Source organism: Boleophthalmus pectinirostris, unplaced genomic scaffold (assembly GCF_026225935.1).
Source record: "Boleophthalmus pectinirostris isolate CB_2022bp ecotype Guang Dong unplaced genomic scaffold, ASM2622593v1 HiC_scaffold_13, whole genome shotgun sequence".
Lineage (NCBI taxonomy): Eukaryota > Metazoa > Chordata > Actinopteri > Gobiiformes > Gobiidae > Boleophthalmus > Boleophthalmus pectinirostris.
The window spans coordinates 35,094,079-35,116,800 of record NW_026571036.1 but is presented as its reverse complement, the minus strand read 5'-3'; the positions used below and the strand labels follow the sequence as shown (position 1 = coordinate 35,116,800).

Genomic DNA, 22,722 nt, shown 5'->3' with positions numbered 1-22,722 from the left:
TCACACCAACGCAAACGAACCGAACTAACCACTTTTGGTTCGAATGGACCGTTTGGTGCGCACCAAATACTGTCGTGTGAAAACACGTCTCAAGTCCTAAACATAGTGACTCAAGTCTGACTCGAATCCAAATCACGACCTGCAAGTCCCCATCTCTGCATTCAGTGTATGAAAATTGGAAGTATATTTTTGGGGTCATTATTTACTGTGTGTACATTTTGGGTTATTTTTTGGCCATATCCTAAGTCTCTTCATCTGCTCTCTTTTCTCTTCTGTTCCTCTCCTCTCTCTTCCTCTGCCACTCTCTTTCTCATCTAACATTCCTCCTTTTCTCCTTCCTCATTCTTTCTCTACTACTGTTTCTCTCCCTCCCACGATCAAACTTCTTCCTTCCTCTCCTCTCTCTTCTCTTTCTCTCACTCTCCCTCTTTCCCACTCTCTCTCTCTGCCGTTATTTATCGTGTGCGCATTTTGGGTTATTTTTTGGCCATATCCTAAGATTTAAAGGGTAAAAAGTTGAATTTGTAACAGATGAGGCCTATAAGCAGTGTTGTGTTAAATTTTTAATTATTTGTACTGCAACACTATAATTTCCACATTGAAGGACAAGAAAAGATTTATTTGATTTGATCTTGTAATGGGAATAATAAGAAGCAAATACTTTTCAAAGATTAAACTTCGATCTTAACAATTTTATTTTCGCAGTAGCCAGTCGAACGTGTTTATTGTACATTGTATTTGTTGACACCCATGTACTGTGATTACATGATTGACAGTTGACCTAGGGTATTGCTGTGTTAAAATAGCATTAGCTCAAAGAGGAAACAAAAATAGCTCTTCTAATCAGGAATATTACAGTCAAACTCATCAGGAATCAAGAGCAATGTCAGTTCTGATTATCTCACAATTTAAAATGAGAAAAATTGACAACTTCTGTACTCATCTTGTGCTTTTGGCCTTCTTTTTTAGGTTTTAGGTTTATTAAAATGCTAAAGTAAGTTGTTTTGAATCAGATAACTTTCGAAACATGTCTTTAGGCCCCATCTCAATGTCTATTTATAACTCTGTGCTTTAGGTTACCAAGGCTATCAGTGCTCATTATTCATTAAGTACAGCACTGATTATACACATTATTATTCTGCATTAACGAGGAAACATGGCCTAGACTGTAGACTGTAATTTACAACTTATTCCACTGATTGTAATGAATATTTAAAGGTGTACTATGTTACTTTTCTGGTGAGAGACGTCTCCACACTACACATAATCTAGCTCGCATGTTTTCAGTTACAAGTAGGGGTGTCCAAAAACATCAAAATATCAATATATCGTATTGTTTAATGTGATGATACAGTATCGATATTGTGGGTTGCTGTATCGATATACAGACAAGAGTATTTTTGGTATATTTTACTAAATTATTTGGTTACAGCTCTACAGTTTTGTTGCTTGTTTAGTGGAAGGAAACTCCTTTATGCGACACATCTGACATTTTCAGTGTTTTGAGAATTAAAATGTTTGTGTTTCATATGAATTTTGTACAAGAAGTGGTTTAACAAAGACTTTTAGTATCACAGACATGATTTAGCCTTTACTTTTGATTGAACCATATCGAATCGATTTGAAATATATCGTATCAAATCAAAAGTACACTGCATCAAGATATGTATCGGCCTATGTATTGAAATATGTATCCAATCGTGGCCTATGTATCGTGGTATGTATCACATCGTGGCCTATGTATCCAAGTATGTATCACATCGTGGCCTATGTACCGAGGTATTTATCGTATCGGCAACTTCTTAATAATACCCAGCCCAAGTTTCAAGTGTTTTCATTACAAAACAAATACCTTGAAAAACCATGAATTCTGCATTCTGAATTTTATTTTTATTTTGTTTAAAATTTTTGGTTGTGCTAGATAAATAAAGTGGATTGGATTAGATAGAACTATGTTTAATGCCATACTGTGGAACATTCCTGGTTCACAATCACAATGGAGATAAGCAGGTAGTGCGCACGTTCTACCTTTAAAACTCTTATCATTTTACATTTCATGACTACAGCTACAAAGTACAAAAAAAAGAGCACATATTTTCATATTTTTGCCTTCTTCTGAGTTTTTTTTTTAAATATTTGTCCTTCACACTTGAGTTGACAGACAGCTGTGTCATACTTACAATTATCAGCAAAAGAACATGGAGAGGCTTTAAAAGTGGGGTACTTGATTTTCAAACCACGAAAGAAGAAAAAAAGTATTTTGGTCTACAGTGTATAACTTATCTCTATCTCCTTTGGCACATTTTATTTGCTTGCATGAAATTCTGACTGCAGCTTTTTCAGATGAGGAAGTAGTGGACAGACATTGCACAACATGTTCTTATCTCAAAATAAATATGTTAACGTATCTTCTTTTTTCTTCTTCTTCTTCTTCGTCTTTTACAATTAGATGCAGATGGAGTACACAGTGTTTTGCCACAAAGTGCTGCTTTAACAATATTCTCTGGGGGGGAAATAAATAAATGGAGCCAACCCACACAAGAATCAAGTTGGTTACTCCATCATCAGCCTAAAACTAAACAGATGAGAAGTATAGTTTATAGTTTACACCAAATCAAAGAGATATTGTCTGTTTGGCTCTGGTGCCACGTCATTGATCATTTCAAATATGAGTTTGAATAATTTTGTATATTTGCTTTACTTCAATGAGAACTTGTCTTTCCACAGGAACTTCAATCAGATTTAACACTTACAGACTCCAGGGCAATTTTAGTACATTTGTCCTCGCATGGATTTTTTTCTTAATTTTGCTATTAAACCTCCCTCTTTTAACCCCTAATGAAGTGTTATATATATCCTTTTTTCAGTACAACCTGTTTTATCACAATCTGCAAATTGTAGTTGTGTCCTATGGCTGTAATTAAAGCTATAGGACCAGAAATACAAATACAATACAAAAAACAAAAAAATATAAAAAAAAAATGAAAAGAAAATGTATTTTATTTATTTAATGAGACAGGAACAGTGCACAATTTACATTAACCTTAACAGAAGAGATGCATTGTACCAGGTTGTAGCACCAGTGCTAATTTCTACCTGTCGTCCCTGGGCAGTTCATTGATTAAATGTATTTAACTGACCTTAGTCATCAACTGTTCTTCCTGGAGACCTGTGTAGCATGTTTTGGGTTTTCACTCACTCTTTCATACAAAACACACTTTTTGGATATAAAAAATGCTCCATTTATGGCCTTGGCTACAAAAGTGCAAAATATCTAGTCTGTAAGTAAACTAATAATAAATATATATAATAAATATATATTTATCACCCTCAAAAACAACCAAAAAAGTGCAATGGCCCCATTACTTTACTGGTGCCAATCATGGAAACTGTTAAGTCCAGGACACAGAGTCACATCACTTCCTCATTTCTGTGGTGTTTATTACATTTGTGCTTGTACATTTTGAGTGAAATAAAACTTTCAAAAAAGAAAAAAAAAAATAGCAATTGATGCTCAATTACACAGACCAAGATGCATAATTTGCCACTTAGAGCAGATTTTTCAATGGTTACGAACACAGACACAGAGCAGTCGACCATTTTGACTCACTACACTCTGGTAAAGGTTGGGCCAATGAAAATGGATGGAGTACATGCGCTGGCAGAAAGCAAAGTTCCTATTGGACACTCGTTTTCCTAATGTCATCACACAGCATGCATGTGACGCAGGATAATGCAGGAAAGAAAAAGTTTCTATCTTTTATGGAGAAGGTATAAGGAGTTTCAAAACACATACAGATATTGGAGCAAAGAAATACTAAAGTAAAAGTAAAAGAATCACATGAAAAAATCTAGTTAAGTAAAAGGATTAAAGTACATATTTAAAAAAGAGTAAAAAGTAAAAGTGTTTCCCACAGATTTTTAGATCTAATGAAGTTTCTAATGAACTGTTTTTGATAGAGATTTGTGGTGAATATTGTTCCACAGAAACAATGACATGTTTGTTTTTTTTTCCCTTAGCTGTTTTTATTTGATATTTTCGTTTGCTCATACTATAAATGTGTTTAAAATCAGAATCAGCCTTTTCAGCAGGGCTCATATTATAATAAAAAATGTAGTAAAGAAAAAAGTACATATACCTACTTAAGTGGGGCACGTCTTGTTTTACCACATGACATCACAAGGTGGAACAGACTATTTTCAGTTTGAGAGAAGAACTCAAAGAACTTAAACATGCAGGATTAGTGTGTTAAAAATGCATAAATGAAACAAAAGCACAACTCCAGGTCTGTTTTAGATGAGGAAACAGTATAACATGATCAGAAAATAGCGTAATATGAACAATTTAATATCAACACCGTTAAATCATTCACGAGAGACCCACGTTGTCATGACGATTCGATTAGTGCAGCCTTAAAACCACCACTGAACTTTTGCAATTCAGTTTTTTATATATTGCGTTCTTTTTCCGAGCTCGTTGCCCTTGCTAGTGTAACTCACCCTTATTATTGTCGTGAAAAAAAAAAAAGGTCTCGTGTTGAAGTGGTGAGTATTTGAAGGACGAGGACTAAAGAGATCTTACGGACTCGTGTGTGCGCCGACGCTGAGTCTGTCTGCTCTCCCGGATCAGAGGCCCCCCCACACTTTTACTTTTAGCCCCAAATCATGTGCAGCCTCTTGATGAGCGGTCGTGTCGAACTGGGAAAGTCCTTGGGTGTACATGACAGCAGCACAGAGACATCTACAAACACCTCTCTCTCTTTCTCTTTCTCTCACTCTGTTTTTGTCTCTGCTCACTCTGTCTCTCGCTTTTGGTCTCTGTTTCTCCCTGCATTCTCTCTTTCCTTTCTTTTTTTTTTTTCTTTTTGCCCCCCTCTCTCTTCTAACTCTCTCCTCTCTCTTTCGGTCTCTCCCTCGCTTGATCTCTTCATCTGCTCTTTTCTCTTCTGTTTCTCTCCGCTCTCTTCCTCATCTAACATTCCTCCTGTTCTCCTTCCTCATTCTTTTTCTACCACTCTCTCTCTCCCTCCTGCTATCAAACTTCTTTCTCGTGCACCCTATCTTCCTCCCTCTTCTCTCTCTCATTTTCTCTTCTCTTTCTCTTACTGTGCTCCCTCTTTTCTCCTCTTTCTCTTCTCCCTCCCTCCTCTTTCTCTCACTCTCCCTCTTTCCCTCTCGCTTTCTCACTCTCCTTCTCTCTTTCCCATTCACTTGCTCTCACTCCCTATTTCCCTTTCCTCTCTCTATCTCTTTTCTCTTTTCTTTCTCTCAGTTATCCTCCCTCCCTCTTTCCCTCTCTTTCTCTTCTCCCTCCAGCTCTCTTCTCTCACTCTCCTTCTTTCCCTCTCTCCCTCTTTCTTTCTCTATCTCCTCCTCTCTTCCCCACTCATTAACTCTCACTCCCTATTTCCCTCTCCTCTTTCTCTTCTGTCTCTCACTGTCACCCTCCCTCTCTTTCCTTCTCTTTCTCTTCTCCCTCCCTCTCTTTTCTCTTTCTTTCACTCTCCCTCTTTCCCTTACTCTCTCTCCCTCTCTCTCTGTCTATCTCCTTCTCTCTTCCCCACTCACTAACTCTCTCTCTTTCTATTTCCATCTCTCTCTCCTCTTTCTCTCACTTTCTTTCTTTTCTTCCTCCCTCCCTCCTCTCTCTCTCACTGTCCCTCTTTCCCTCTCTCTTTCTCTATCTCCATCTCTCTTCCACACTCATTCACTGTCGTTCCACATTTCCCTCTCCACTTTCTGTCACTTTCCCTCCCTCTCTCATCTCTCTCTCTTCACCACTCACTCTCGCTCCCTATTTCCCTCTCCTCTCTCTATTCTCTTTCTCTCACTCTCTCTCCTTCTTTCCCTCTCTTTCTCTTCTAACCGCCATCTCTCTTCTCTCACTCTCTTTCTTTCCCTCTCTCTTTCTCTATCTCCTCTGTTCCCCACTCTTGCTCTCACTCCCATTTCCCTCTCCTCTCTCTCTTCTCTGTCTCTCACCCTCCCTCCCTCTTTCCTTCTCTCTCTCTCACTCTCCTTCTTTCCCTTACTTTCTCTCCCTCTCTCTTTCTCTGTCTCCTTCTCTCTTCCCCAGTCACTAACACTCTCTCTTTCCCTATTTCCCTCTCCTCTCTCTCTTCTTTTTCTCTCCCTCACTCTCCCTCTTTCCCTCTCTCTCTCCACCTCTGTGTCTAAATGACCCGGGTGGCCTTCATCCCCGGGCAGCCCGAGGAAGGATCACCTCCGCTGGGGTGAAATTGGATCGCGGTGCCCGGGCTTTCATGGGAGCGGAGAGGAAAGAAACTTGTGTGTTCCTCTTTAGTGTGAGTGTGGCAGAATGAAGCTGTGTTAAAGTGTTCTGAAGCAGGCCACAATCTGAGAGAAGTGCTCCCCAAAGCTCCACACACCGGAGCTGCGAGGTGAGCTAAGTGTGATGGACAACGTGACGGAAAGGACTTTTTAACTGTGCGTCCGTGCCAATCAGAACTTTAAAAAAAATAAAATGTGTAATACGTTAATAGCTGTTAACAAATAATACTAAAAAGATAATAAAAGAACATCACTAATCATAGTCATGGCAACAGTGGCTCAGAGGAAATGTTTCACTTACAATCAGAACTGTAAAAATGGTTGAAAAAGTTGCTCAAATTCTAAATATTGTCTAGTTTGGAAAGTCAAATGTTTTGTAAATGTTGTTTGTTAACTGTGCGCCTGCAGTGGTGTAGAGGAGATTTTTTTAAGTGGAGGTACGTGATTTGTGACTGAACCAGAAGGACTAAACCGGGACTGAACCAGGACTAAACCAGGACTGAACCAGGACTGAACCAGGACTGAACCAGGACTAAATCAGGACTGAACCAGGACTGAACCAGGGCTGAACCAGGGCTAAACCAGGACTAAACCAGGACTAAATCAGGAGTAAACCAGGACTGAACCAGGATTAAATCAGGTCTGAACCAGGGCTGAACCAGGACTGAACCAGGACTAAATCAGGTCTGAACCAGGGCTGAACCAGGACTAAACCAGTACTAAATCAGGACTGAACCAGGACTGAACCAGGGCTGAACCAGGACTAAACCAGTACTAAATCAGGACTGAACCAGGACTGAACCAGGATTGAACCAGGACTAAATCAGGTCTGAACCATGGCTGAACCAGGATTGAACCAGGACTAAATCAGGTCTGAACCATGGCTGAACCAGGACTAAACCAGGACTAAATCAGGACTGAACCAGGACTGAACCAGGGCTGAACCAGGACTAAACCAGGACTAAATCAGGACTGAACCAGGGCTGAACCAGGGCTAACCAGGACTAAATCAGGACTGAACCAGGACTGAACCAGGACTAAACCAGGACTAAATCAGGACTGAACCAGGACTGAACCAGGATTGAACCAGGACTAAATCAGGACTAAACCAGGACTGAACCAGGACTAAATGAAGACTAAACCAGGACTACACCAGAACTGGACCAGGACTAAACTGGAGCTAAACTAGCACTGAATTGGGTTCTTTTGCCTGCGGTCACCCGACGGTCTACGCAGGTGCACCTCCCAGCCAGTCCTGACACTCAGTCCTGACACTCATTCCTGGTTTAGTCCTGGGTTAGTCCTGGATCAGTCCTGGTTCAGTCCTGGTTTAGTCCTGGTTTAGTCCTAGTTCAGTCCTGGTCTCAGGTCACTATAGGACAGTAGTGCAGATATCATGAGCCTATTCAGGTTGTTTTCACCATTGCCAAAAGCTCAAGTTTGACATTTAAGTTGTAGCTATTTTATATTTGTTATTTTTTTTATATCTCACATCGAGAGAAGTGGGTGGACGGCATATCCCAGCGTACCACGCCCACTACACTCCTGTGCGTCTGTGACAATCAGAACTGTAAAAACTATGGAGTAAGAAAGGTTTCAGAAATATTTGTGTGCATAGGATAGAAATCAGTGCATATTTGTGAAATCCATGCATATCTGGTTGTAGCTGAGCATAAGAGGTGCACCCTGGTTCAGTCCTGGGATCACTGGTGGTTCAGTCCTAGTTCAGTCCGTATGTGGCGCGAAAGTCTGGCATCTTGATCGATGTTTCTTCTGCTCAGTAAATAATGCCTGTGAAGTGATGACGTATTTTGACATATTGTGAGTTCATATTTGTACTGAAGAAAGTGTAATCGTAAATTTTCATTACGTGATTGTAATTCTTGATGTCGTAACGTTTCAATTCATATTCAGATGGATAAAATACACACAATACATTTTATGTACGATTGGACTCATTCGAGAGTTTACAAATATGTATTTTATGCTAAATTACGGCCAAATATGCACAGATTTCTATCCTAAGTGCATAAATATTTCTGAAAAGTTTTCTTAATAAAATGGCTGAAAAAGTTGTTGCTTCAACTCTCTCCATGGATATGTTATTACTTTACCTGGAACTTCTCACAGTATGACAATAAATAAAACATATCCACTGTATCTCAATGAAGGTAAACAGGCATTCAGGTCAGTGTAAGATGAATACATTTGATACCATACCTGGAACATTCCAGGCATCACATAACATAACAGATAAAGACAAGTAGAAAAGTTACATAGTGCACCTTTCAATCCAATTAGTTTCTTTTTTCAAAGTGTTTCCAAAGTGCTGCATAATAAGCACTCAAATTTAATCATACTAGTCTTAAATTAATAAAAACAGTCAAATAAAATAAGCCACAGAATAGCAACAAATAAATAAAACCAATAAAATACATTAAAAATAAATAGAATAAATAAAAGACACAGAGGACCACGCAACTCACGCGGTGTTAAAAGCCAGAGAATAAAAGTGAGACGAGTTAAGACGAGATTTAAAACACTCCACTGTGAGGGCTGTTTGGACGTGGAGAAGCAGAGTGTTCCAGAGCTTAGGGTGGACCACAGAGAAGGCTCTGTCCCTCCTGGTTTTAACTCTCGTCTTAGGCAACACGAGCTGGAGCTGGCCCTCGGACCTCAAAAAGCACGCCGCGTTGTAAATTTGGATGAGGTCCGAGACGTACTGTGGGGCCAGTCCATTCAAAGCTTGGAAAACAAACAATAAAATCTTAAAATCAACTCTAAAATTAACAGGAAGCCAGTGCAAAGACGCAAGGATTGGGGTTATGTGCGCTCTTCTTTTGGTTCCTGTTAAATGTCGCGCTGCAGAGTTTTGGACTCACTGTAGTCGGCAAAGTGCGTTTTGTGAGATGCTGGAATAAAATGTGTTACAGTAGTTGAGGCATGATGAAATAGAAGCGTGCACGACTTGTTCAAAACATTTAAAAGATAAAAAAAGGTTTGACTTTGGATAAAAACCGCAAATGATAAAAACTTGATTTCAAAACACCACTGATCTGCTTGTCAAATTTAAAATCACTATCTAAGGTGATGCAAAGGTTGGTGACTGTGGGGCGGACATCATTTTTACCTTTATATAAGCCCTAACTATATTTCTGCACTGCAACTTATCAGACCTTACCTTGATGTTTTAGTGCGCCTGTTATCTCCACACTCTCTCAGATTCTACAAAAACAAAACAAAAATCCGATGTTTGGGCTTTATGCTTAGTTACCATATAAATTATGTATATTTAATAATGTACAAACATAGCATGCACTGTGAACCCGTGACATATTACACTCATATCATCTCTGACATGTAATTAAATCATAAACAACCAATTATTACTACATCAACACCGTTATTTATACTCATTAGCAGAGCTGTCACACAGGGCCGGGGGGCACAGTCACAGCCATGGCCGCGGTGGTCCTCAGACAATAACAAAAAATATATATAACGTAATGAAATACAGCCTCCAGCGTGCACGTGTATACACAATTTTGACTTTATTTGCATGACTACTCTTATTTTTAACATTGCCGGACGTACTCCTATAGACTCTCCAGTCGAATAAATGTGCAGCTCACGACAACAAACAAAAAAACAAAAGAGAATATAGGTCCTCTTGTAACGTTATGGTTGAATTGAAGCACGCCGCAGTCTATTTTCAAGTACAATGTGCTGTGTGGGGAGCACAGATGAGACCGGGCTGGACGCATACACTGCCGAACATTGCCAATAAAAGCTCCCTTTGAGCCATGGTAACAGCCTTTCCATTCTCATTTGATTCTCTTGATTGTTGATGATTGAGTTAGCATGCATTCTCAGCGTCGTACATCTTACGCAGTGGAAATAAGTAACTGAACAGCTTCAGGTAGCGCCGTGTTGCGGTTTGATGCTAATTATAATAACACATGTAAACGTCTGAATTTATTACAGTTTTGTACGTTGATAATAGATTAGAATGTATTACCATGGTTAAAGGCTCCATATTACACTATTTTCTGATCTATGTTATATAGGGATGTAACGATATCCAAATCCCTTGGTACCATATAATCACGATAAACATCTCATGGTACGATATTTATTGCGATATTTTGGAGAGGCTAATATAATTATAGATAGGACACATTTCTGCTTTTGGTGTGAATTATTTCTATCATAATCCCAAGAATTCAAGTAAAAAACATATCTCTTCACGTTGTTTGCACTGAAATGAATCATGGGATATGTAGTTTCCGATGTTTATAAGCTGTTGCTACTATAAAAGCATGCATTTAAGCAAAGGAACTTGTAATTCGATATATTGTGACAGCCCACGATATTATTATGAGACTTTTGACGATACGATATCACGATATTTTGGTATATTTCGGTTTGCACATGTTTAACACACTATGTAATCTGACTTCTTATCTCAAAGAGAACACTGTTGATGTAAATGTTTGTGTTGATAGAATAATGTTTGAAATAAAATGAACCTTGCATCGCATGAATCGTCGCATGTTGAGGGACTATTTTCTCAGCAGCAGCGGAATTTTACTTTGTCGATAAGATAGGTGCTTGGACATATCAGTCCACCACTGCCAAGCTTTCTATCAGGAAGTACAACTCACTGCTGCTGCTTAGACATAAATCTTTCAAATGCAAGGTTGGTTTTACTACTAAAATTATTCTTTTGACACAGACATTTACATCAACAGTCTGGTGTAATAATAGATTTGCTTCTAGACTGTTTTTAGAGGCAGTCTAACTATGACCATTGACATGCACTAGCCTAGCACCAGTGACCTCTGCAAATACAAGGATTGGATGGAATATTTTAAAAAGTGTCTCCACACGTCTCCAACACTCTGGCTCACTAGGAAATGAGGTCTTATGTCCAAAATTCCCTTTAAATGTCACTTTAATTCTAGTCTAGAGGTAGTTTATTTTAAGATAACTTGTCAAGTAAAATGATCTTGTTCCATGGACAGATAATTTCAGTACTTTTAAGTCATTTTCTAATCGAATTAACTGTCTTAAATATTGGCCAAGCTTTTTTGCAGTGTCCATACTGTTTTTGTTTCGTTTGGGCAAGACACTTAGGTCATATTTTGCACAATGGAATGAATTATCATTATGTTACACTAACAGAAATCTTTTTTGCTTCTTGTAGGAATAATACAACCTGGAAACAACTGGGGAACAAGCTGCTGTGAGTGACACCATCAGTAAAGGTATATCTATCTTTAAAGGCACAAAACCTGACATCTAACAAATAACATTATAGGTGCACTGTGTAACTTTTTGGGTGGGGCTCCGACACCTGCTTGTTTCTTTGGACGTGTCATTGCTCTGGCTGGAATGTTCCACAGTATGACATTAACGTTGACTACCTACATTACATTTACTAAATTACAGGTGGTTTTGTAGCTCAAAAATACCTGACCTGTAATTTGGTCTGGTTTGATCTCTATGGAGATAGAAAGTTTTAATGCCATACTGTGAAACATTCCAGACAAAGTGATAACATCTCCATGGAGAAAAGCATTTGACTGAGCCTCTGCTAGAAAAGGTTCACACTAGGAATGTAACAATAACCAAAATATCATGATATCGTATTGTCAAAGTTCTCACAATAATATCGTGGACCATCACAATATATCGAATTACAAGTCTCTTTGCTTAAATGAAGAGTTATGGTGCAGCAATAGCTAAAACAAAGACAGAGGGAACTACATAGCCCATGATCCTTTGCTCCATTTCAGTGTAGACTACAAGAAGAAATAACAATTCTAAGCACTTATAAGTCTTAGTTCTTTGGATTAAGTCTTGTCAAGGCATTTTAAGAGGAAAAAGTTGCATATTCACAGTTTAGTTAGCCTCCACAAAATATCGCAATAAATATTGTACCGTGAGATGTATATTAAGAAAATATCGTACCCAGAGATTTGGATATTGTTACATCTCTAATCATGATCTGAAATTAAATACAAAAAGTATAAAAATAAATTGATAAGCATCCTGAGAAGTTGTAAAAAGAACTACTTTCACAAATTACTTCAAGAGCAAAGGGAAAATATAAAAGGAACATGGAAAGTGATAAACAGTATTATGGAAATAAGAGACAAAAAACATGATATCCCAAACCACTTTACACATAATAATATCAGACTCGAAACTATAAAAGAGATTGTAGATGGGTTCAATCACTATTTTGTTAATGTGGGCAATAACTTGGCAAAATCTATAGAAATGCACAGGAACTCTCTTCCATGTAACACAGTCTGTAGAAACCCAAACTCCTTCTATATGAATCATACAAATGAAAATGAGATAGTTAAAATAGTAAAACAATTCAAACTAAAAACATCCAAAGATGCAGCTGGCCTAGACATGAACCTAGAGCTCATAGCAGATCCACTGACACATATATGTAATCAGTCATTTAAAATGGGCAAATTTCCAGATAAAATGAAAATAGCAAGAGTGTTTCCAGTATACAAAAATGGGGGAAAAAATGTATTTTCAAACTATAGACCAATTTCAATACTCGCTCAATTCTCAAAAATAATAGAAAATATTTGTTCATCGATTAGATAAATTCATAGAAAAATATGAGCTCTTAAGTGACCATCAATTGAATGGATTCAGGAAAAATCGTTCCACCTCAATGGCTGTTATGGAATTGGTAGAAAATGTATCTACAGCAATTGATTCAAAGAAATACAGTGTGGGTATCTTTATTGACCTTAAGAAGGCTTTTGATACCCTCGATCATAATATATTATTGCAAAAATTAGAAAGATATGGACTGCGAGGACCTGTGCATGCCTGGTTACAAAGCTATCTACAAAACCAATACCAGTATGTTGAAATAAATAATAAAAAATCTGTATTGTTGAAAGTAAATTGTGGAATTTCACAGGGCTCAACGCTTGGACCAAAACTGTTTATTATTTATATAAATGATTTATGTTCGGCATCAAAAATGTTCAATTATGTGCTCTTCGCAGATGATACCAGCCTCTACTGCTCAGGTGAAGACCAAAGGCAGCTTTTTCAAATGGTGGAGAGGGAGCTGCAGAAAATTAAAGTCTGGTTTGATATTAATAAATTATCGATAAACATAGAAAAAACTAAATTTATGATATTTGCAAAGCGAAAAGTACAAAATCATGTACAAATTATGCTCAATAATACACCACTAGAAAGAGTCTTTCAAAATAAATTTTTAGGAATAACCATAGATCATAATTTAAACTGGAAATCACACATAAATACAATTAGAAACAAATTATCCAAAGTGATCGCAATTATATATAAATATAGATATACCCTAGATAAAAACAGTCTTTTTATTAATATAACTCGCTGGTAATGCCCTACATAACCTACGGTATAGAGATTTGGGGCAATACATATAAGACTATTACAAAGCCAGTCTCTACCCTGCAAAATAAGGCAATAAGAGCATCACATTATCAACTTATAACAAACCAACCAATGCATTATTTATAAACCTTCAAACGCTGAAATTTTATGATTTAGTCGACCTTTATACTCTGAAAATCATGTTCAAAGTAAACAACAATCTCCTGTCATAATCGTTACAGAACATGTTCAAAATCTGAAAGAGCCGATATGAGCTCAGAGGCATGACCATGTTTATTAAAAAGAAAATCAGAACAAACATTATGAAATTTTGTATATCTGTTAATGGGCTGGAGCTCTGGAACAACTGTACAGAAAATCTAAAATTGTGCACCACTTTCTTTCACTTCATAAAGAAGTTTAAATGTTTAACTCTGGACAGATACATGAAATATGAGACTTAGTTTGTGCTGTAGTACTTTGTTGTTCTGTTACTGATTAGTTTGTTTCCTCTTGCTGTATTTATGAAGATGAACTGATGTCAAGATGAAGCTCTGACAAAGGAATAAAGGGTAGGCATAATAAGCTTAAGCTTCAGCCTGCACCTTTTCGGTCTGTGTATGTTAAATATGTCTGTTTATGAATCAATGTCAAAATATACCTGTGACCAAAATAAATAAATAAAATAAATAAATAAATGAGCCTCCCCACGATATCACAATAAATATCGTATCATGAGACTTGGATATTGTTACACCCCAGTACACAATGCACCTTCAATTAAACTAAAAATATATACTGGAAAGCTTTTTCACACGTCGCTACCATTCACTGCACCACATGTTGTCAATCTTCTGACTTTACCGAATTACAATTATAGTGCTTTGAGACACATCACACCCACTCCAGCACCACCATAATGAAAGCTGAAATAGGCCTGTTGAAAATCTAATTCATCTCTTGTTCACAACTACAGTGGCCTACATAGATTGTCACTTGCTGAAATGAAAGGTCTCTCTCTCTGCTCTATAAATAAGCAGAGATAAGCTGGTAGCGATGGACAGTGCTATGTTTTGTGCTGATGTGTCTTCTCCTCCCGTGAGCTGTTTTTAAAGGTACTTTGAGAATAACATCTTGTGATTTTACGGATGATAGACCAAAGGAATGGACAGCTCTGCCTCCTGGCTGTGGCAAACACATGCTTTTACTGTAGATGGGACTTTATTACCAAGTGTAGTCTTTGGTAGTTTGACCAAAATTTCAGAATAAAAAACTGTGACTCTCTTGGTTTGGGGTAGTTGGTAATAATAAAATTGCGAAATGAATGCGTAATTAAGAAGAACTGTTATGCGCTCGGCCCATTCTCGACAAACATGAGTCAGTATAGTCACATTTTCTTTGCGTTTTGGTCGTTTTTAAGCAGCTTTTCTATATTTCCTCAACAAATGTCAATATATGCCTCTCTTTACTGTCAGCAGGTATCAAATGGCTCAAAAATAGGGACTGTTCTGGGTAAATAGGTACATCTTGTCTCCTTAGTCTTTGGGAACGTGGACAAACTATCTGACTACTACTTTTAATGAATGAGTCAAATACTGGTCTACAGAAAACAAGTGCATTGTGTAATTTTCTAGAGGATCCGTCAAATGCTTTTATCCATGGAGATGTTATTGCTTTGTCTGGAATGTTTCACAGTATGGCATTAAACATATCTTCCTTACATTTATTAAATTACAGATGGTTTTATTGCTCATAGATAGGAAAACAATTGCCTCTCTCCACAGATCTGACCTGTAACTTGATCTGGTTTGGTTTGGTTTAAGACTATACTGTGAAACATTTCAGGCAGAGCAATAACATCTCCACGGAGAAAAATACGTGATAGACCCCAAACTAGACAAGTTATACAATCCACCTTTAAAGAGCCACTAAACACCAAAATCACTTTTTTTCTCTTCTGATTAGTTGTGTAGATGTGTCTAAAATAGAAATGTATACCAATCCCTGACCTTATTTTGGCATTTTACTGCATTTTTGTTAAAAATCTGAGTTTTGGGTTAAAGCCATGTCTGTAAGGGCCTCTTTAGAATCAACTACGGCCAGGACATTTGAATTTTCCATTTCTGGAGAAAAGGAAAACGGCGTGATCCAAGCACAAATGTCCGCTCTGTTTCAAAGTCTGGAGCTCACTGGTCAATGTCATGTTGGATTGTTGTGAATGTCGGTTGGCTGTCAATCATCACTCCAGACCCCACCCCATACCCACTTCCGCCAACCCGTTCTTGACTTGAACTCAAATGAGATCCTACATTTTACATTATTCACTTCTCCTCATCATAAGCAATCAACCCCTTTGATTTGTTTAGTGGATTCCCATGACGCTGAAAAGAATATATGCATATATTTCAAATCAAGAACTATTCAAATCAAATGTGACACTCGCAGTTGTCGATAGAACAGCGTCATTTATATGATCTCAAACTGGAAAAAGATCTAAAAAGCAGTGAGTACCTGTATGAGAATCACAAAGATAATAGCCTTTTTATATGTCATGTGCTCTTTAAACGTCTTTATAGTACAAGCGTTTGATACTGGATCTGCTGACTCACTGCAGGGTCAGGACAAACACCCTGGCCCCAAACCTGCACTGACCTTGTTGTGCAATGAGACTTTCTTTGAGCTTTTTCAGGTCAAGTGTCAAAGAAATAATGAATCTCAACCTGAAAATCTGGCCTTTTCACAGGAAAGTTTTACAGATTGTGCAAACACATGATTGACAGCTGCACTGACCAGGAACCTGTTTTGTGTCACATCGACTATATATAGAAGTGGACTAAGAGGGAGTGAGGTTATTTCCCATAGCGATCCTCTCCAGTCAAATGAAACTGTGGGCGAATTTGGAGCTGAGGTCCATATTTGGAATTCCGATTCTTTGAGGATCACGGCAACTAAAGAACCAATCCGAAGCAAGACTGTAGAAGTTAATATCCCTTCCTGTTAGGGTTGCCAACCGTCCCTTGAAAAATTTATTCGTCCCGTATTCAGAAACAAAAGTACGTGTCCTGTATTAAGCTGAAAAGGGACGTACTTTGCCCCATATTACTGTGAGACTCAAAAATAGTGAGCAGTCAGTGCTTTAGAAGAAAATTTACAGTAAATGTATTCTCAGCCTCTCCAGACAGTGCTTTACGGCGTTCAAAATTGGGTTGTCCCATCGAAATGAACGTACGCAAATGCCGCAAATCTAACATGCCCATTAGGGTTATAACTTTTTGAACTTTTTTTTCCAAAATCAAAGTCCTGCATCATGATTGGATGAACTTTTTGGTATAATTGAAACCAAACTCCATTTTCAACACTCTTTTAAAAAAGTCCCCCTGAAAAAAACAAACAAATTAAATACACATTACAGCCAATGATATGAAATGCAAAACCGTGCTAAGTTATCACAAGGGCCATTACAAGTCAATTTGACTGAAAATGGATCAATAATAAGTTGTACTGCCATCATAATATACTGGAGTTTCAGTTTCTATTCTTGTTTTCACTTTATAAGCCATTCAATTCATCGTTGCTAACCAACACTGACAATCATCATTTATTTTTAGTGGCCTATTTTATATTATCTTTACCCTGATTATGTGTTTTGTTCCCGTGTTATTAAAGAGACAATTGCCTTTGGTTATTTTATGATTGTACAGATAGTAACCTTCTAACGGTATTAGTCTGGTTGTTGGTAGACTTTACGAAAACTTAATTTTGAGTCCGGGGGGACTTTTTTCAAAAATATGACCAACTGAAGGTTAGTTCCTTTCATAGCAGAAGTTCATCAAAATATGATACAGGGTATAGAGGCTGTAAAAAAGTTATAACACTAATGTCCATGCTTACGTGCTTAACCGGTCAAAACATATAATAAAACCAATACACTTTTAAAATGCGACTTGTACTCCATTTCTGTAGCCTGATCCATCAGCCGGTTTCACTTCATAGAAACCGTCTGACCTCGTAGTGTTAGAATTTCCTTAGGCGGGTACTTTTTCATTTAACCAATCGCTGCTATTTGGTAGTCACATATGTAATGCGCTGCTAACGGGGCTAACTGGTGTATTAAGCTTTTCCCAAATCCCGTAAGAAGAAGGGCAATAACGTCTTTCCCCTTGAGGAAATTCACCAAACATTCTCTTTGTTCCGGCTTTAAATCCTCGATCTTGGGAATCGTTGTCAACACTGAATGTATGGTTGTTCACTGATTGGCTGGTGCCCGAACTTGGACTTCTGGGGTTTTTGCGAACCATCAAAACACACTAATTTTGATTTCTGACCTAGTTGCTGGAGAGAATTGAAATTGAGCGGAGGCACTTGGTGGCACCATCCTGGCTACCATTTCTGCCTTGGGAGCTCAGACTGACGGCATTTAAACTGGAACAGTGCTTGGGGGATGTGCGCATGCACAGTAGCACTGCGTAGCTCATATTGACAGGTAGCTCAAATCGAAAGCACATCAGCCCTGCCAATGAAGTCCCCCTTACTTATTTTTCAGGGAGTTGGCAACCCTTCTTCCCGTCCACAGCACTGGTTTAGCAGCAAGTGGATCAAACTGTTGCTAAGGCTAGTTGGGAAAAAAGGTCTGTTATTAATGTTCAAAGCTTGATTTATGTACAAAATAGCGAAATAAAAACAATGGGAGCATGTAGAAAGTTTTAATACGAACATTTTATGACAAAGTGAAGAGCCTGACTGCAGCAGTTACAGAGAGACGAGTGAAAGTTTTTCAGTAGAGGGCGAATTGGAACCAGAGTTGATGGAGCCGGAAGTGCACCCATGCTCACTTCCTATTTGGAACGTAGAGGCTAACTATGTCCACATATGTATATACAGTCTATGGTATGTCCTGACACTAAGAACCCCTGAATCGCTTTCATCTTGAATCTGCGCTGCATATGTGGCTAAGTATAGATTATAAAGAAATATGGTTACAATGTCACTCACAGAAAATATCAATAAGGTTTCTGCCAAGTCTCTGCTCTGTTTCTGACTACAGCGACACTTCCCACTTAACGCTTTTTTGAAGTCTAAAATCAACCAGAACTGAGCACCACGATCCAGCTGGCAGATCGCAAAATCAAAACTAGAATAGAATAAATATTGTGGCAAACATACTGTATTTTCAAGCACAGTCAGCACAGGAATTCAATATTTTAGCTCTTTTAGGGGAATTTGACAAAAAATGAATGACAGACTTTAACAGGCGCTGATTTTTCTGATGGACGGTTTGTCGCCTGCCTGTTTCCATGGAGATATTACCATGCAGGCACTGGAAGGTTCCATATTGTGGCATTCAGCCAAGTTGAAGATAAGATTTTTGCTGAGGTAAACCCACATCAAAAAATAATGTACTCAAGGTTTTCTTTTTTTTAGGGAGAAAAACACATGTAAATGAATAAATGCAAGACAGATCAGTTTAAAGGGCCAATACTACTCCATTTTCTGATCTTTGATTTAAAGTTGTTTCCTAATCGCCAACAGACCTGGAGTTGTGTTTTGTTTCATTCTCACACATTTAACAAACAAATTGTGCATATTTAGGCGTCTCTCAAACAGGAAACACTCTGTTCTACCTTGTGATAAGGCTGTGCAATTAAGCACATTTTTAATATAAATAAGTATATTTATTTGATTTTTTTTAATATAGAGATTGTAGAATAGCTGGATATATAATTTATTTTGGATACATTTATGTTTTTCTATGCCTTATTTCATGTTCAAAGTATATTTTATTCATTTTATGTTTATACTTTGCAAAACTGCTCTAAGGTACATATTTGGAGTCTGTATTTATTTTCAATTGAAAGTTTTATATAAATTATAGAATAAACTCTCTTTTTTTAGAGAGAGCAATGCTGATTAAATTTATTGTGCAACTAAAAAATATATCTTTAACTTCTTAGGTTCTTTTTAAAGACAATGCAGTAAAGTGTGTTTACCTTGTTGACATGTTTCGGCTGCTAGCTGCAAGTCATCTTCAGAACTGTCACCGGTGTTGGTGGTGACGTGTCGTATGTCAGCTGTTGTTACTTCCTGTAGGCGTGGTCAGCCTGATGGACCTGGCAGGTCGCTCAGACTGACCACGCCTCCAGTCGCCCGGTGTTCTCTGGAGGAGACCCAGCGTTTTCAAGGAGGTCATTGAAATCAGGAAACGAGGCACAGACAGCATTAACCGTGATGACGGCGCGTTCCTTTTTTTTAAATCCTATGCACACGCATATTTCTGAAAGTTTCGTTTTCAGCCGCTGCTGCTGTCAAACTACGGGTCTACATGCGGCTTGAAGAGAAAAAGTGAGAAAAAGAGAAAACACGGCTCCCAATAAGAAGCAGGCTCCCGTTGTTCACTTCAAAGAGCCGGCTCTAAGAGCCGCTTCGATCGCGACCGACCCATAACTCCTAAATAGTAAAGAAACTACCGGTATTAGCCTTTAGCCGTAAAAACGTGTACACCGCGGTAATTAATTATATGCATAAACGTGGATCATTCACACGTCTATTCACAGCTCATTTACATATCAATGTTGGTCCAGTAACAAATATACGGCCAATATAGTCACTTTACAATAGACCAATAGAAAACAGCCTGTTTATGTGTGGGAGCTACAGCAGCTAACAGCTAATCACAAATAGCCAAAACTAGCTTCAAAGTTAACATATTTCCAACACTCAGCGCTCACACAGGCTCCTCCTCACATCACAAGTCTGCACTAATAAATGTCCTTTTAATCCAGACTCAAACCGATTGCATAGATAAATACTGATGTGGAGCCACATATTAGGACTTTTATCTGTCTGTAGAGAGTCTAAGCTTTATAACGACGTATTACATGCCCACGTGAAATATCGGCCCATATCAGCAAGCATATCAGCCGATAGCCGATATGACTCCAGGTGCCCATATCGGCCAATAATATTGGCCAGCCGATATATGGGTCGGGCTCTAATCATATCTAATATGCATTAGAGCTGGCCCTCCGGCTACAGATAGACTATAGAGACACTATTTATTTAAAATTGTGTTATTATTTTATATTCTGCTTGTTCTGGATTCAATGTTTAAGCAAAACTATAATTAAACATTTAAATTAATTAAGAAAAGGTTTAACATTACATATTTCGAAAGAAGAGGAAACATGCAGATGCTGACATTTTTCAATATACAATACATTCAGTCTGGTCCACGACTTAGTCCCAGTTTTTAATTTTGGCCCTGTGTGAATTTGAGTTTGACACCCCTGGACTAAAATAATTATGATAATGATTTTTTCCATAATCGAGCAGCCCTACCTTGTGATGTCATGTGGTGATACAGAATCATTTGGATGAATTCAGCCCTAGAATTGATAATATCTCCTGAAAAAAAGGTAAAAGGTAGCTTGAAAACTACCACTTAGTGACATCACAAGGTGGAACAGAGCATTTTCAGCTTTAGAGATATAGACTAATTATTCAAGATTACTCGAACATGTGTGAATGAAACATGTTTTTAATGAGGTAACAACATTCTCACATGGCTTAAAGCTCACAGGTCAATTTTCAGTAATACAGGACCTTCAATACTGCACTGTGGAACATTCCAGGTAAAGCAAAATCCGGCAACCAGGCAAGGGACTCCTCACCAGAATATTATTTACGGTACACTTCTAAAATTGTAACTTTGCCCAAGTTTCCCCCAAGTTTATTATCCTACACCTACCTTTAAGTACTTTTCTCTTACAAACATTTCAAAACATTTTCAGATATAATTCCCAAAGCATTCGCAACTACTTCTGGAGTTTTCAGAAACACTTCCCCTTTTGTTCTGGCGCTAAAACTGCTCAGGGTAAAGACTCGGAGATGTTAGGGCTCTTATTATTCCCATATAGTCTCACACTGGAAGAAAGCACAAACAAAAACTCCCCGGCATCTCCTCTTCCGTCCCTCCGAGCTCCGTCTTTTCACTTTCCCGCACAGTTCGTCTGGTTGGGTTTCCTCTTCTCAGGAATAATAAGAGCAGCAGAGTCCAGTGAGCGAGGGAGCGCTGGGACATTCCTGATGTCAGCAGAGCTTTTGTGGCCAGCGGCGGCAGAGTGTGTGTGTGTGTGTGTGTGTGTGTGTGTTATTGGATTGAGTGTCACTTTGTCAGGAAGAAGATTTGCCAATGACTTTCTCCTAGTGTGTGTTGGTGAATATGTGTTTATTTGCATGGAGGTGTATTGGAAGTATTTTTAGTTACTACACTGGACCAGAGTTTGGGGTACGCAGTATTACAGGTTGTTAGTAGTACTTTAATTGGGAAGGATTTGATCTGTGGGGGATCAGATCAGCTTTATCTTGACTACTACAATTACAACAACTACTACTATTACAACTACAACAACAACAATTACTACTACTACAACAACTACTACAACAACTATGATTACAACTACTACAAGAACTACGATTACAACAACAACTACTACTAGTACTACTACAACAACTACTACAACTACAACTACTACAGCTACGACTACTACTACAACTACTACTACTACTACAACAACTATGATTACAACTACTACAAGAACTATGATTACAACAACAACTACTACTACTATGACTACTACAACTACTACAACTACAACTACTACAGCTACAACTACTACTGCAACTACTACTACTACTACGACAACAACTATGATTACAACTACTACTACAACAACAACAACAACTACTACAACTACGATTACAACTACAACAACAACTACTACTACTATGACTACAACTACTTTGACTACTACGACTACAAGTACTACTATTACGATTACAACTACTACTACTATGACTACAACTACTACAACTACTATGGCTATACTTACAACTACTACAACTACTACTACAACAACAACTATGGCTACAACTTTGACTACAGCTACTACTACAACTACTACTACTGCTACTACTAATACTACAACTACTACAACTACTAAAGCAACTATAACTACAACTACTACTGCA

The 22,722-nt window shown here is 38.0% G+C and overlaps 1 protein-coding gene across 4 annotated transcripts in view; it reads left to right on the top strand.

Annotated features, from left to right (window-relative positions):
- flrt2 (fibronectin leucine rich transmembrane protein 2) overlaps nucleotides 1-22,722 on the top strand; it is a 126,221-nt gene that overhangs the window by 52,500 nt on the left and 50,999 nt on the right. Inside the window, exons 2-3 of one of the 4 annotated variants that reach the window (XM_055149480.1) lie at nucleotides 11,498-11,558; nucleotides 13,338-13,361. The exons of 1 other annotated variant lie outside the window; for it this stretch is intronic. The gene's annotated coding sequence lies outside the window, so the exon portion shown is untranslated. The remainder of the gene's footprint in view (nucleotides 1-11,497; nucleotides 11,559-13,337; nucleotides 13,362-22,722) is intronic. 2 more of the 4 variants (XM_055149481.1, XM_055149479.1) reach the window with 2 other exon arrangements.